Raw genomic sequence first — 14,886 nt, 5'->3', positions numbered from 1 at the left:
ATATATATATATAAATATATATTGTCACGGGAGGAGCACAAGACAGACACAGTGGGCGTGGCGTCAGGCCTCGGAGAGGCTTTTATTAACAGAAATCATAAAACAAAGGGAATAAAAGTGGCCAAAGGGGGAAAGTGTCCAAAATAACAGGGGATCTGGTGTCCTCGTTGTGCTGCGGGGTTTGTGTGGGTCGGGCAGTGTTCACCGAGGAAGGGTCCAGGCAAGGGGCGGAGTCCGGCGGCCGCACGCGCTCCCCTCCTAGGTCCGGGGCGCGAGGGGCGGCGGCTTCTCCTAGCGGCCGCGTCTCTCTCATTGGCCGCGGCACTGGTAGGGGATGGACGGCCCGGCATCCTGGCCCGTCGGCCGTGTAAACGGGTGCGGTTCTCCTCCGGATCGCGGGTCCGGCAGCTCACGTCTTGGTGGCGCGGGAGTCCCTCAGCGCTCCCTTCCTGGACCCACGAGGACACCAGCGTGCATGCACGGGGAAGAGACCGGTCTCCTGAGGAGAGGCGCGTTGGGTTTTTAACCAGCGGCAGTGATGAGGCTCCATTTCCTTCAGGTGTGCCCCATCACACGCCGCCAGCCCTGACTCGTACAGCGCCCCTCCTCTCACACACCCACTCCAGTCGGGAGCCTGGTGAAGGGCGGCGATTTAGGACGGGGTGCCGGTGACAATCAGGGAGGAGGCAGCTGACTCGTCACATTCCCCCTCCCAAGCGACATCCCCGTCATCAGGGCGCCGCCCACACGGGAGTGCTACCATCCTCAACCAGGCTCCAAACGGTCGGCGTGGGTGGGGATTCCTCTCCGGGCGGTCCTCCCTCTCGCAGCGCACCGGAACAGGGACAGAGAAACCCGGTTTTAGTGACAGCCTCAACCAACCACAGGGTAAAATGACAATAACAGAAGTCACTTACCCTTTTTGTGGCTGGGAGGCTGTCCCCAGTTTTCCTCCGTCCCAGCCCGGGTTCTCATGAACGTTTGCAAGCGAGAGGGAGTGACGTCACCAGATGTTTCCCAACTGCGCTGTCTAGGCTCCGCCTTGCCCGCATTCTCCACCAGTGTCACGGGAGGAGCACAAGACAGACACAGTGGGCGTGGCGTCAGGCCTCGGAGAGGCTTTTATTAACAGAAATCATAAAACAAAGGGAATAAAAGTGGCCAAAGGGGGAAAGTGTCCAAAATAACAGGGGATCTGGTGTCCTCGTTGTGCTGCGGGGTTTGTGTGGGTCGGGCAGTGTTCACCAAGGAAGGGTCCAGGCAAGGGGCGGAGTCCGGCGGCCGCACGCGCTCCCCTCCTTGGTCCGGGGCGCGAGGGGCGGCGGCTTCTCCTAGCGGCCGCGTCTCTCTCGTTGGCCGCGGCGCTGGTAGGGGATGGACGGCCCGGCATCCTGGCCCGTCGGCCGTGTATACGGGTGCGGTTCCCATCCGGATCGCGGGTCCGGCAGCTCACGTCTTGGTGGCGCGGGAGTCCCTCAACGCACCCTTCCTGGACCCACGAGGACACCAGTGTGCATGCACGGGGAAGAGACCGGTCTCCTGAGGAGAGGCGCGTTGGGCTTTTAAACAGCGGCGGTAATGAGGCTCCACTTCCTTCAGGTGTGCCCCATCACACGCCGCCAGCCCTGACTCGTACAGCGCCCCTCCTCTCACACACCCACTCCAGTCGGGAGCCTGGTGAAGGGCGGCGATTTAGGACGGGGTGCCGGTGACAATCAGGGAGGAGGCAGCTGACTCGTCACAATATATATAAATATATATATATAACAACATCAATGCTCTTACCTTTGTGTCTCTATAATTTTAGAGAGAACTAGAGGAAGCCTCTTGTTAAGTTCATAATGCAGAACATAATACAGAACTCTGCAAAGTCAAAACTAATTAAGTCTAGCAGTTTTCAGGGATTTATCAATCTGAACTGTTTAAAAATATCAAAGACAGGATCGTATGAACCTAGATATAAATTGTCTTGATTAATTAAAATGTGCTCTGTTTTCAGAGTGGTTATGATACATCCTTCATTTCATCTCATTCCACAATAATTAATTTTTTGAGACTTGTTTTAGCAGATTATGTCAGTTTATTTATTTGCTTATTCATTTTTATCATTAGATGGCGAAATTCATATTTCATAATGTCACCGTTGAATAATGAACACGTTATAATACAGCTGAGAGGAGTAACATACAACACAAAGAAACATATTAATATTTTTACTTAGACTGTAAAGTCTTAGTTTAAAACTATTTTTAAGCAACATTGTTTAGCCTGGGAACTTTTTTTTTATTCACCTGAAGTGCATCTTTTTGTTGTTATTTGGATACATGATTTGTTCACTATAACGCTGACTTTAATAACAAAGCTTTTGCAATGATAACTTTATTATTAGCCTTTTAATATTATATTAAAAAATTTTTAAACAGTAGGCTAACGTAAATTACCTCTTACATCTGCTAGAATATTTAAAATGGCTTTCTATCTTTTTATTTTGTTTTAATTAAGTTGGTCTTCTCAGTTTATTTTAATCTGACATTTCATAAACTTTTGTGTTAACTGTTTTGTAACTGTTTAATCCCCTGTTTTAATCTGGGTGACACCTAACACATTTGCGAAATTGTATAATCTCTGGGTAGAGCCCGTGTCCTCCCGGGTACTCGCCTCTTTGGGCCAGTAAGGACCTGCTCAGTGTCAATCCACTTGCAGCACCATTCCACTCCGCGGACTGGATGCATTTGTGACCTATAGGAGCTAAGTGACAAAAGGTATTGTCTGTAGGGTGCTCGACTACGCCACCTGGGGCCTTTCACACCAAGATTTACCTTATGTAAGCCTCCAACACCTAGATTTAGACAAGAGGGCTCTCACACACAGATACTAAAGTAATGACAGAGACGTCATTTCAATAAAGATACAACTATTTATTAACAAGTAATTTAATACAACAATAGTCTGGGGCTTGGTTCTCAGAATAATATGGGACGATACAGATTAGACACCCTAGACCAGCCAGAGAGAGAGATAGTGGCTGCCACCTGAAATATCAAAAATACAAACAATTAATGTTTCGATGGATCGGCTGTTTGAGGAGAGGTTGCCTGTCCTAGAAGAGGAATGAGACCAACACACCACCCGTGCTGCTGATTCGGTTGCCTTTTCACACAGACATATTCACACACACACACACACACACACTCATAGGCACAGACACTACAAGAGCAATCACTGCAAATAGTGAGGTGCACGTTACCACTGCAAATACGGTGTGCCACACGATATAAAGAGGACTCAAATTCGGCAGCCTGCTCCACAAACTAGCTTCAACACTCTACTTCCCCAAAGAGGAGAAGGAAAATTGATATTACTATTAAACCTACTGGGGCAGCCAATATCACTCCAGTTACGGCCCACAAAAACAAACAAGAGAACCAACCATGCTTATGTTTAGGCCAGCTCAAATAGACAAACAAAATAACAAAAATAACGAAAACAAAATAAGGCAAAAACTACTGTTACATTAAAACTACAGGAGGCAAAGCAGCAGTGACAATCATTCTAAAAGGAGAAACAAACACTATTAAAATCCATTATGTACAGCAAATATAACCTATCCATTATCAATCAATGATAGGGAATACAGGTACAATAACCAAGATTTCCTTTTACCTCTAGGAATGCAACACTCAACATAAATGGAAATGGGACTCCCTGGTTACTTCCCCCACATACGAACCTACATGAAAATCACACACAAGCGTAGTTCACATACAAAATAGCCCATCATACATCAAGGTCATTGGTTAGTCACATCCCAAGGTTTTACAGTGAAACAATCATATATTAAATCAACTTCCTATAAACATACACATACAAACATGTTACATGGCGAACACCACTCTATTGCTTTGAGCCATACAGCCAATGTTACCTCAACTCGTATTCCAAGAGGCGATGACAACGCGCACACAGCGTATTCCAGCCAAGACCTTCGGTAGATCAACAATTTGCTACCCGGAAGTGTCTTTCATAGGCGACAACACAGCAAACACAGTATCAGGAGGACATACAAGCCAAGGGATTACTTCGTCTTCCACCCGATGTGCCGGTTTTATATGAAATGCCATTAACGCTAATGAGTGACTAGCCACCTGCAAGCTAACTAGGGGGCGTGGCTGAGAGGAAGAGGGATACGGTGAGAACAAGGGGACAAACTTGCTATGGCAGTTACTCTGCTGGTTACACATGCGCTATTCCCCTCAGCTGAATTCCTCAGTTCAGAACCCTGCGTGCATGCCCTATCGATTAGCCCTGTTATTAATGATATATATATATATATATATATATATATATTTTTTTTTTTTTTTTACATTTTCCTCACTTCTTTGTCCTCCTCCTCCACCTCCTGCTTCATCTCTAATAGCTGACGACTTCGCAACGTTTTTCATTAATAAAATTAAACACATTAGTGAACAATTTTCCAAACAACAATCAATCAAGCGCATATCACCAGCAGATATACACTCATTTACATCCTTCTCTTCACTCTCTGAGGCAGAAGTCTCCAAACTCATCCTTTCTAATTATTCTACTACTTGCCCGCTTGATCCTATTCCATCTCATCTCCTTCAAGCCATTTCTCCTGCAGTTTTACCTGCACTCACTCACATCATCAACACATCCCTCGACACGGATGTTTTTCCCTCATCATTTAGACAGGCACATATAACTCCACTACTTAAGAAACCCAACCTCAACCCATCTATTTTAGAGAACTACAGACCAGTTTCCCTTCTTCCTTTCATTGCAAAAAAATTTGAACGAGCTGTGTTCAAACAAGTCTCTACATTTCTCACAAACAACAACCTCCTTGACAGCAACCAATCTGGCTTCAGAAGTGGACATTTAAGTCAAGTCAAGTCACTTTTATTTATATAGCGCTTTAAACAAAATACATTGCGTCAAAGCAACTGAACAACATTCATTAGGGAAACAGTGTGTCAATAATGCAAAATGATAGTTAAAGGCAGTTCATCATTGAATTCAGTGATGTCATCTCTGTTCAGTTAAATAGTGTCTATGCATTTATTTGCAATCAAGTCAACGATATCGCTGTAGATGAATTGACCCCAACTAAGCAAGCCAGAGGCGACAGAGGCAAGGAACCGAAACTCCATCGGTGACAGAATCGAGAAAAAAACCTTGGGAGAAACCAGGCTCAGTTGGGGGGCCAGTTCTCCTCTGACCAGACGAAACCAGTAGTTCAATTCCAGGCTGCAGCAAAGTCAGATTGTGCAGAAGAATCATCTGTTTCCTGTGGTCTTGTCCTGGTGCTCCTCTGAGACAAGGTCTTTACAGGGGATCTGTATCTGGGGCTCTAGTTGTCCTGGTCTCTGCTGTCTTTCAGGGATGTAGAGGTCCTTTCTAGGTGCTGATCCACCATCTGATCTGGATACGTACTGGATCCGGGTGACTGCAGTGACATTCAACTGAGACGACCTTGCTCTCATTTGTTGAAGCTCTAAGACTGGCAAGAGCAGAATCCAAATCTTCAGTACTTATCCTGCTTGATCTGTCCGCTGCTTTTGACACGGTTAACCACCAGATCCTCCTATCAACCCTACTGGCAAAAGGCATCTAAGGAACCACACTTCAATGGTTTGAGTCTTACCTATCAGATAGGTCCTTCAAAGTATCTTGGAGAAGTGAGGTGTCCAAGTCACAACATTTAACTACTGGGGTGCCTCAGGGCTCAGTTCTTGGACCACTTCTCTTCTCTGTCTACATGGCATCATTAGGTTCTGTCATTCAGAAACATGGCTTTTCATACAACTGCTATGGTGATGACACTCAACTCTACTTCTCATTCCATCCTGATGATCCGACGGTAGCTATTCGCATCTCAGCTTGTCTAACGGAAGTTTCTTCCTGGATGATGGACCATCACCTTCAACTCAACCTTGCCAAGACATAACTGCTTGTGATTCCAGCAAACCCATTGTTTCATCACAATTTCACCATCAAGTCAGGCACATCAACCATAACTCCTTCAAAAACAGCTAGAAGCCTTGGAGTTATGATTGATGATCAGCTGACTTTCTCAGACCACATTGCTAAAACTGTCAGATCCTGCAGATTTGCTTTATTCAACATCAAGAATATCAAGCCCTTTCTTTCGGAAAATGCTGCACAATTCCTTGTTCAAGCTCTTGTTCTGTCCAGGCTGGACTATTGCAATGCCCTCTTGGCAGGTCTTCCAGCCAATTATATCAAACCTTTACAATTAATTCAGAACGCGGCAGCAAGATTAATTTTTAATGAGCCAAAAAGAATACACGTCACACCTCTGTTTATCAATTTGCACTGGCTTCCAATAGCTGCTCGCATAAAATTCAAGGCATTGATGTTTGCCTTCAAAACTACCACTGGCTCTGCACCCATTTACCTAAATTTGTTACTTCCGACTTATGTGCCCTCTAGAAGCTTGCGTTCTGTAAGTGAACGTCCCTTGATTGTGCCATCCCAAAGAAGCACAAAGTCACTTTTACGGACTTTTAAATTAAATGTTCCCTCCTGGTGGAATGACCTCCCCAACTCAATCCGAGCAGCTGAGTCCTTAGCCATCTTCAAGAATCGGCTTAAAACACATCTCTTCCATCTTTATTTGACCCTCTAACTTTAACACTCACTATTCTAATTCTATTCTTTAAAAAATCTAACTACCTTTCTAATCTTTTTGTATTCTATTTTCTTTTCATTTATTATGCAATTTTATGTGTGTGTGTGTGTGTGTAAGTGTAAAGATCTCTAACACTAGCTTGCTCTATTCTTTTTTTATTCTATCTGTTTTCTTTTTTTATTTATTATATTATTTAAAATCCCATGCTACGTGTACTGTGTTAACCTATCTGAGACTTTGTTATAGCACTTATATATCATTAAGTGCTCGACCCACCGGTCTCATGTCCCATGGAGGAGATCGGAAGGATACAAAAGAGGAGCGACGACAGTGAAGGACGAGAGAGGACCAAGCCTTGATTTTAGTTGTGTTTTGTTTTTGTTTGTCCGCGAGGGGCTGCAGCGCTGTTTTGTCTTTATTTTATTATTAAAGTCATTTTATTGTCCGCCGGTTCCCACCTCGGAAGGAGGAAGGAGGTGGGAACCGGCGGACAATAAAATGACTTTAATAATAAAATAAAGACAAAACAAATATTTAAAAATATTTAAAATAAATCCATAGCTTTCACCTTGGATGCTCTCATTTCCCAAGTTGTGCTTCCCTTACTCTAAGGCTAATAAATGTATTTCACAATCTGGGTCATTATTTAAGACAAAACCACACATAATGTTTCTACTGTATCTACTATATTCTTTTGGGTGAAAATACTAACGTGCATAAGACTTTTGCACAGTAGTGTATGTATAAAGTATGTATGATTAAATTAAGTATATTTAATTAAGTGTAATTAAAGTATGTGTTCCTTCATATGTGTTAAAGGGATAGTTCACCAAAAAATCTAAATTATGTCATTAATAACTTCATGTTGTTTAAAACCCATAAGACCTCCGTTTATCTTCGGAACACAGTTTAAGATATTTTAGATTTAGTCCGAGTGCTCTCAGTCCCTCCATTGAAGCTGTGTGTAGGGTATACTGTCCATGTCCAGAAAGGTAAGAAAAACATCATCAAAGTAGTTCATGTGACATCAGAGGGTCAGTTAGAATATTTTGAAGCATCGAAAATACATTTTGTTCCAAAAATAGCAAAAACTATGACTTTATTCAGCATTGTCTTCTCTTCCGTGTCTGTTGTAAGAGAGAGTTCAAAACAAAGCAGTTTGTGATATCCGGTTCATGAACGAATCATTCGATGTAACCGGATCTTTTTGAACCAGTTCAAATCAAACTGAATTGTTTTAAACGGTTCGCGTCTCCAATTCGCATTAATCCACAAATGACTTAAGCTGTTAACTTTTTTAATGTGATTCAGTGTGAAGCAGATTGACACACAGAGCGTCTGAACTGAACTGATTCTTCACTTGCGCTGCTCTGCTGCGGTCTGCGGGTTGAAGAGCACACTGAAAGACGGGAGGACTCCCTTTTGTTAACATCTGACTCTTGGTGAGTTTTAACTTTGGAACCTGAATAAAATGAACAGATTCAAAGATGTGTAAACATCACAATGAAATGGAAACAGGAATTTGCTTTGACGGAAGGAAACCAGAAGAGAGGAATTTGCTTCCTCGTTTCACCAGCGCATGACACTCCCTGCAGAAATATCCATTGTGTTCTATTTATGAATGTGGAAGTGGTCCGAAACTCAATCTGATAAATTACAAACATGATTAGCTAAAATCTTGGATGACATGGCATGCAGGAAACATGCTTACAGGAAATATAGCTGCTTAGGCATGTTTGGAGTATTCATTCTCTTTGACAGCAGGCCATCAGATAGTTTAAGGTGGTCTCACAACCTCTCTATTTCCCTGACACACCAAGCCGATGGTCAGGAGGTTTAATTGAGGGTCTGATGATTGGTGGTTGGCCTTTGCAGTTTTTTTTTTTTTATTTAGTTTTATTATGGTTAATATGATACATGTAATGTTAGTCCATTATATATGCCTGCATACTTAATTATTGCTTTTTAATTGTTTAATCTCTTTTGCAATTTATAGTAAAGGTAAAAAAAAAGCCACTGACTGATAGTAAAATGCAGTTTGAATGGACACCAGTAATATTTCAGACTTTTACAAATAAAGTGTTTTAGATCTTATTACTGCCCCAACTAAATAAAAAATAATTATTTTTCCATTGTTTTTATCCCTTTTGGTAAGGATGTTAAAGGGTTAAAGAAATTCCAATCCATTGATTTCTGTACATTTTATAACATGTTTTGTTATATAAAGTGATTAATAGAAAGCACATAACACGCACAAAATAAAAACATCTTTTTTTGACCAATAATGCAAAACAAAAACAATAATCCTAGATTTCTGCATTTAATAAAGTATCAATCAAGTAAAAACTATCATTAATTGTTGTAGGACTGTATCAGCAGCTCATACTTTTTTCATTATGTCAGGTTCAACTAAAAATATCTGATAAACTGTCTGTTGTTTGGCTGATTGCTTTCACTCCATTTCTTAAATCACATATTGCTTTCTGCATGTCGTTAGTGAATTTGTCTGCTATCTTCTTAAACTCTCTTTTATTTATTTGTTCCTGTCTGGGTTTCGCAGGTTTGGCACGTTGCCTCTCGTTGTCTTCGATAATCTCTTTGAGGATATCAGGCACAGAACTAATCTTGGCGATCATTTCTGAAATGTTTCCAGACAAATGCCCAATTTTAGAAGCCACTTTATCCTTGTCATGTTCCTGGAAGAGATAACTTTTTTCAAAGCAGTGGGCAAAGTGTTCACTTAATGACTGGGTTTTGTGGTAAGATAGTGAAGGGTCTCTCAATATTTCCCCAGTGCGTTGACAGATTTTTTCCATCATGTCAATAGTCGGGTTCATTTTATCCTGAAATCCCTTAAGATTATTTTCAACAGATCGTTTTAAGTTCTTCTTCTGCTGCGTTATCCTGTTTTGTCCAAAAATAGCATATGATATAACAACTAAAGCCAAACCTAACCCTACTCCAGAATAAAATAAAGAAATCTCTTCTTCAGTTATAAAAAATGATAATGCTGACAACACCATTGCAATTGCTGCAGTTATTTCTGCTCCTCTGATGGCATAAGAAGTAAATCTGATACCATTTTTAAACTCATTGATGACATCATGAAATTTCTCTTTATGCTTGTTACATTCTAGGGAAACGTCCTCATTAAGTCTATTCAATTCATCTGTGAGATGAATAACATCAGATCTGGAAAAAAACAAAAACAGAAACATCAGGAATTTTTATACAGTATATTCTGTATGTCTCATAAATATATATATTGTATCTCTATCATTTCTCTCTGTAGAGCTTGCTTAGCTAATTTATCCACTTCTTCATTTCCCCTTATTCCTATGTGTGCTGGGACCCATATAAAACTGATTGATGTATCTTTCTGAACAATTTTTGAATGTATTTGGAGGATGCTTAAAAGAATATCTATTAATAAAACCAATCTCTTACAGCATGTTAGTTGGCAGCTCCATGCTTCCGCGTCGATGCCGGGGTCTGGGTGAAGCCATTGTTGCTGTGATTAAATAACACAAGTGCTGTTTATCATGTCAGCGCCAGTTAGGACAACACTACAAACATTTTTGTAACTAGAAAGATCATCATGCAAAAAGTCAAGCCAGTCTTCTGCTGCATATATCATTATTGTACACATTAATTCCATTCAAATATGTGTAATATACTAGGAAGGTCAAAAAGGCGCTAGAATACATCACCCAAGAGATGTAATACTGATTATGTTAAGAACTTACCTGGATAGTGTGTAGTAGTTGACCTGAACTCATCAGTGGAGTCTTAGTGTAGCTCAGATTTGGCATTAGTCTTCTTTTATCTTCTTATAACCTGTCAAAAAATTCAGAACAGGAATTTGATATTAAACAGATATAAATATGCCTATACTATCAGTGTTTCTGTCTTAGAAAAAAATTCAACAATGAACAGAAATCCTACTTATCTAATATCTGAACAAAGGGTGTTTAAAGGGTCTATTTACTCGTTAAAGGCACAGTACGTAACTGTTCGCCGCTAGAGGTCCACTTTTCTAAACAATAACCAAGTTGAAGCTTTTATAACACAATTATGAAGAAGAGTGGAATGATGGGAGATGTCATTTTTACCATCTAGAGATGTCTGAATCATCTTCATGGACGTAATTATTATTATTATGTATTTATTTATTTATTTATTTATTTATTTATTTATTTATTATTACTTGTACCCTTCAAAGTTATTCAAAGAGGGAATAAATTATACAGGGAAAGCTAGAACATTTACATTGCCAAGGAGCAATATGCCTGACTTCTGTCTTGAGCAAGTTTGCACCCTCTAAAAACCTCCCGTTATAATTAATAGAGCTGTCTATACATCATACACACATCAGCACTTTGTTGTTTATGATGAGAGAATTCGCTGAGTGAGCAGAATTCAGTCAGGGAGCGTGCTCTTTGAACAACAAAACTCTGGTGCTTCAGCGAGGACTCATCTGAACGCCTCTGATTGGCTGCGTCATTCATAAACCCAACAGAAGCTTGTGTGATTGGTTATAACGGGCAACACTGTAAAAACACAGAAAAACAATCATGGTACAACATTCAGCAGATCTAAATTTAATGCTTTTCATTTCATTTTCATTTGATTCACGGCAGCCGTCATGGATTTAGTTTAATTGTACACCAGCATTTTTGTCCACGTATTGCCATAGTTTCTACAAATGGAAACACATGCAGATACAATGTTTACATAATTGATAAGTGAAAATTAACCGGGATGAGTCATTATTTAAAATGGGAATTTCTCTGTATTCACAAATCCTTGAGAAATGTAGGGATAGCCTAAGTGCACATCTGCATGAAATATAGGTTATAACACTCTGCAAGTGGTTTTTGGATATTTTGATGTATCCCTTCATTAACATAAAATACTAAACAAACTGGATGAGGGATATTTAGAATTTGAATATTTCTATTATTGTATTATTTGTTTTTAGAATTTGTTACTATTCAATCTGTTAAGTGTTTCTGGTGTCCGTTTTTTTTTTTTTTTTGGCTGAAATAATCAACAAGCTTTGGACATTACAATTAGCTAGCAGCACACCTTATTATCACCTAACATTATTATTAATTGAATCAACTTACAAAATAAAATACATTTCTGCCTTTTAAATTATTTATATCAAATTATTTAATATAATTTTTATTATTTTAATAGCATTTTGCAATATTTTGATCATGAAACCTATTCTAAAATCTAAAGGTATCTGTTAAATATTATCATCATTAACAACAATAAAACTAAATACATTTTGCTGCATTATCACACTGAAACAATTCCTATTGGTTGTTTTACTTTATTGCTTTGATCCTGATTGGTTAATCTGGTTGTCATCCAGGAAACTGGACAATGAAATGGTTCACGCCTTTCTAAATTTGAAAATATGATGGTTATTATTATTGTCTTTCTGTGAGTGAGGCAGCTGACTGTGAGCTGTTTCTGCTCATTATAGCGGATCGGTCAGTCCCGAATTATTTTATATTTGCTTGCTTATATTTGCTTAATTTGCTTAATTTTTTTGATCAAATTTGAGTCGTGACATGTCAACGGAGAACAAAAACTGTAATGTGAACACAAGAAGGGTCAGATGTGATCTGCGAGGTCCTGCAAACATACTGGCAAAATGAGATAAGAAAAAATCGCTATCTTTACTATCTTTCAAAAATAGTAAATTATAACGTTACCAGAGTTTACAAATGGGTAAAGGACATGTAACCTGCATACGATAAATACCTGTGCATATTTTTGCATTGCTTTATCACAAATGCTCAAGTTAGATGCTCATCTGATGTTGTGTTGACGGTAAGTTATGGGTTAATGTCTGTCTTTTAGAGATTTTTCCACATTTTCTTGATATGAATGCCATGCATTAAGTGTGTTATATATTTTAAAAATCTTATAATCAGGGTTCCTACACATTTTCCATTTCAATATTCCATACTTTTCCAGACTCAAATGTCTACACCTCTCATTAGATTTTTGTAGAGACCGGCCAATTTATTGTTTGAGGATATTATCGGCCGATTTGAGCCTGTCACAGATATATCGTTATCAGTGAATATGCAGCTGATATTATATATATATATATATATATATATTATATATATATTACAGTACAAATAATGCAGATTAAATGTTTCTAAGTGGTGTAATTACTTAGTGTATTACTCACTGCTCCAGGTGTGTGTTCACGGTTTGTGTGTGTTCACTGCTGTGTATATGCACTTTGGATTGGTTAAATGCAGAGCACGAATTCTGAGTATGGGTCACCATACTTGGCTGAATGTCACTTTTTACTTCACTTCACTTTATTGAAAGCAAACTCCATTGTTTGTAACTCAGGTCAGTGTAGGGATGAGCGGATGAGCTCAAACTTCACCCAAGCTGCTTTAAATAAATTATCCGTCAACCCCCTCCCTCCCCATCCCACCACATCTATATTTAATCGGCACATTAAAATGATTTTACTTCTTAGTTTTGCATGATGATATGATGAATGGATGGCTCATCTTTAACAGTAAATTTAGTGGCATTAGAGCTAATCATGGGCGCTGTAGTCAATACATGTGTTTATACTGGCCACGCTGCAGCCCTGAACTCATGCATATCATATCGGTCACATCACATTTCCTAAATGGGTGTCTACACATGATGCGAGCAGCACGACACAACAAAATACAACAGAACCCATTATAATCAGTGATACTCTCTGCACTAGATGTAGCGCAATGCAATATGACAAATCCTGGCAGTAAACTGATGCCTCATTTTATTCATGATGGACTGACACAAAGTACAAATGATTTTCAACAGTCGCTTTGTCATGATCAGTGTAGAAGTAGTTTGTCAGCATAGATTGTCAGTAAAGTTAGTAACGTAGCAGATTGATAATGTTGTATCCTTCTGCAGTCCAATAATAGATGTCAGTCATTTTTAATAATAAAGTTTAAAGTTAAATAGTTAAATACCTTGCTTCCATTACATAGACCTATTTGTCACATAGAGACACACAAGTGTTTGATCACCACATTTGAGTTATCATTGCAATTTTTTTTTATGTATATACAGTATTCTAAATATAGTACCAGTCAAAAGTTTGGCCAAATAATGGTAATATAGCCTACACAAAGAATATCGACCAATACATCAATATTGGCCTTTTTTTTACCCCCTAATATCAGTATCGCCATTGGCCCCAATTTGCAAAATCAAAACATAATCCAATGTTGATTAAACCCCGGTACCAATGAATGGTATTCACCGGTGAATTAATGTTGAAATGCTGGCTGGGTAGAGAATAGGGATATTTTTAAAACCCTGCACAGTAGAATAAAAACTGAATTAAATTCATGTTTAATTATTGGACTTTTCACATCCTTGCAAATTCAAAGATGCTGATTGTTAATGCTGAATTCAGATTTTCAAGCATGAACTACACAGTCACTACATCTGTGTGGATCATGACTCGCATCTTCAGATAACGTTTATTATACCTGATATGTTTACAGAATCTCTTTTTATAGAAAAAAAGCACTGAAATATCAAATAAAAACATAAAATGCATCAATTAGGCAATGGCCAGATAAAACTTGTCATTCTGTCCACTCGTATATAACTTCTGAAATTATGGCCACACCCCCTGTCAGTAAATCACTTTTGCAGCTACAAACTTACTTCGGACATTACAAGCAAGCACATAAACACATACATTCTCATCATTTACACCAGACCAACCTTTCTGCAGTCCTGATCTAGACTCTAATGTAGTGCTGAAACTGGAGAAGATCCAGCTTTAAGTCCACGAGTTGAAACAGGAGCTTCATGCTTTACAGCGATTATAAAAACTAAATTACACTTAAATGCATGGAACTGGAACCTATCTATACAATTTAGTTTTAAGACATTTACATGAAACAAACAAACATAAACAACGCATAAATAATAAAAAAATAGACCGAAATTAAGGTAGAAAATCAACAGCACACTTTTAGTATCCTCCCCTCTTCATTCTCTTCTCTTCCTCCTCCGCCCCAAAACAGGTCAAACAGGTTTTCAGTAAAGAGCGGAGGACACATGAAAATTAGCTTTATATCCATGCTCGCAAACAGGGGGACTCTCGGGTAGTGAAGTCTGTTTCTCCATTTTTTATTAATTTCTTTTTTCTTTTT

General features: G+C 39.4%; 2 long non-coding RNA genes across 2 annotated transcripts; both read right to left on the bottom strand.

Annotated features, from left to right (window-relative positions):
• Positions 1–2,954: 2,954 nt before the first annotated feature.
• Positions 2,955–4,121, bottom strand: LOC113080382 (uncharacterized). Its single transcript, XR_003281847.1, has 3 exons — positions 3,926–4,121; positions 3,664–3,730; positions 2,955–3,032 (listed from the first exon to the last, which is right to left on the bottom strand). It is a non-coding gene; the product is annotated as an uncharacterized LOC113080382 (long non-coding RNA).
• A 4,766-nt stretch (positions 4,122–8,887) lies between these two features.
• Positions 8,888–14,642, bottom strand: LOC113080385 (uncharacterized). The gene is made up of 5 exons (XR_003281850.1): positions 14,453–14,642; positions 11,044–11,223; positions 10,420–10,510; positions 10,121–10,184; positions 8,888–9,865 (listed from the first exon to the last, which is right to left on the bottom strand). It is a non-coding gene; the product is annotated as an uncharacterized LOC113080385 (long non-coding RNA).
• Positions 14,643–14,886: the final 244 nt, after the last annotated feature.

This window comes from Carassius auratus, unplaced genomic scaffold, assembly GCF_003368295.1.
Source record: "Carassius auratus strain Wakin unplaced genomic scaffold, ASM336829v1 scaf_tig00031189, whole genome shotgun sequence".
NCBI lineage: Eukaryota > Metazoa > Chordata > Actinopteri > Cypriniformes > Cyprinidae > Carassius > Carassius auratus.
Note: the sequence above shows the minus strand (reverse complement) of the source record. Positions and strands in the feature narration are given on the sequence as shown.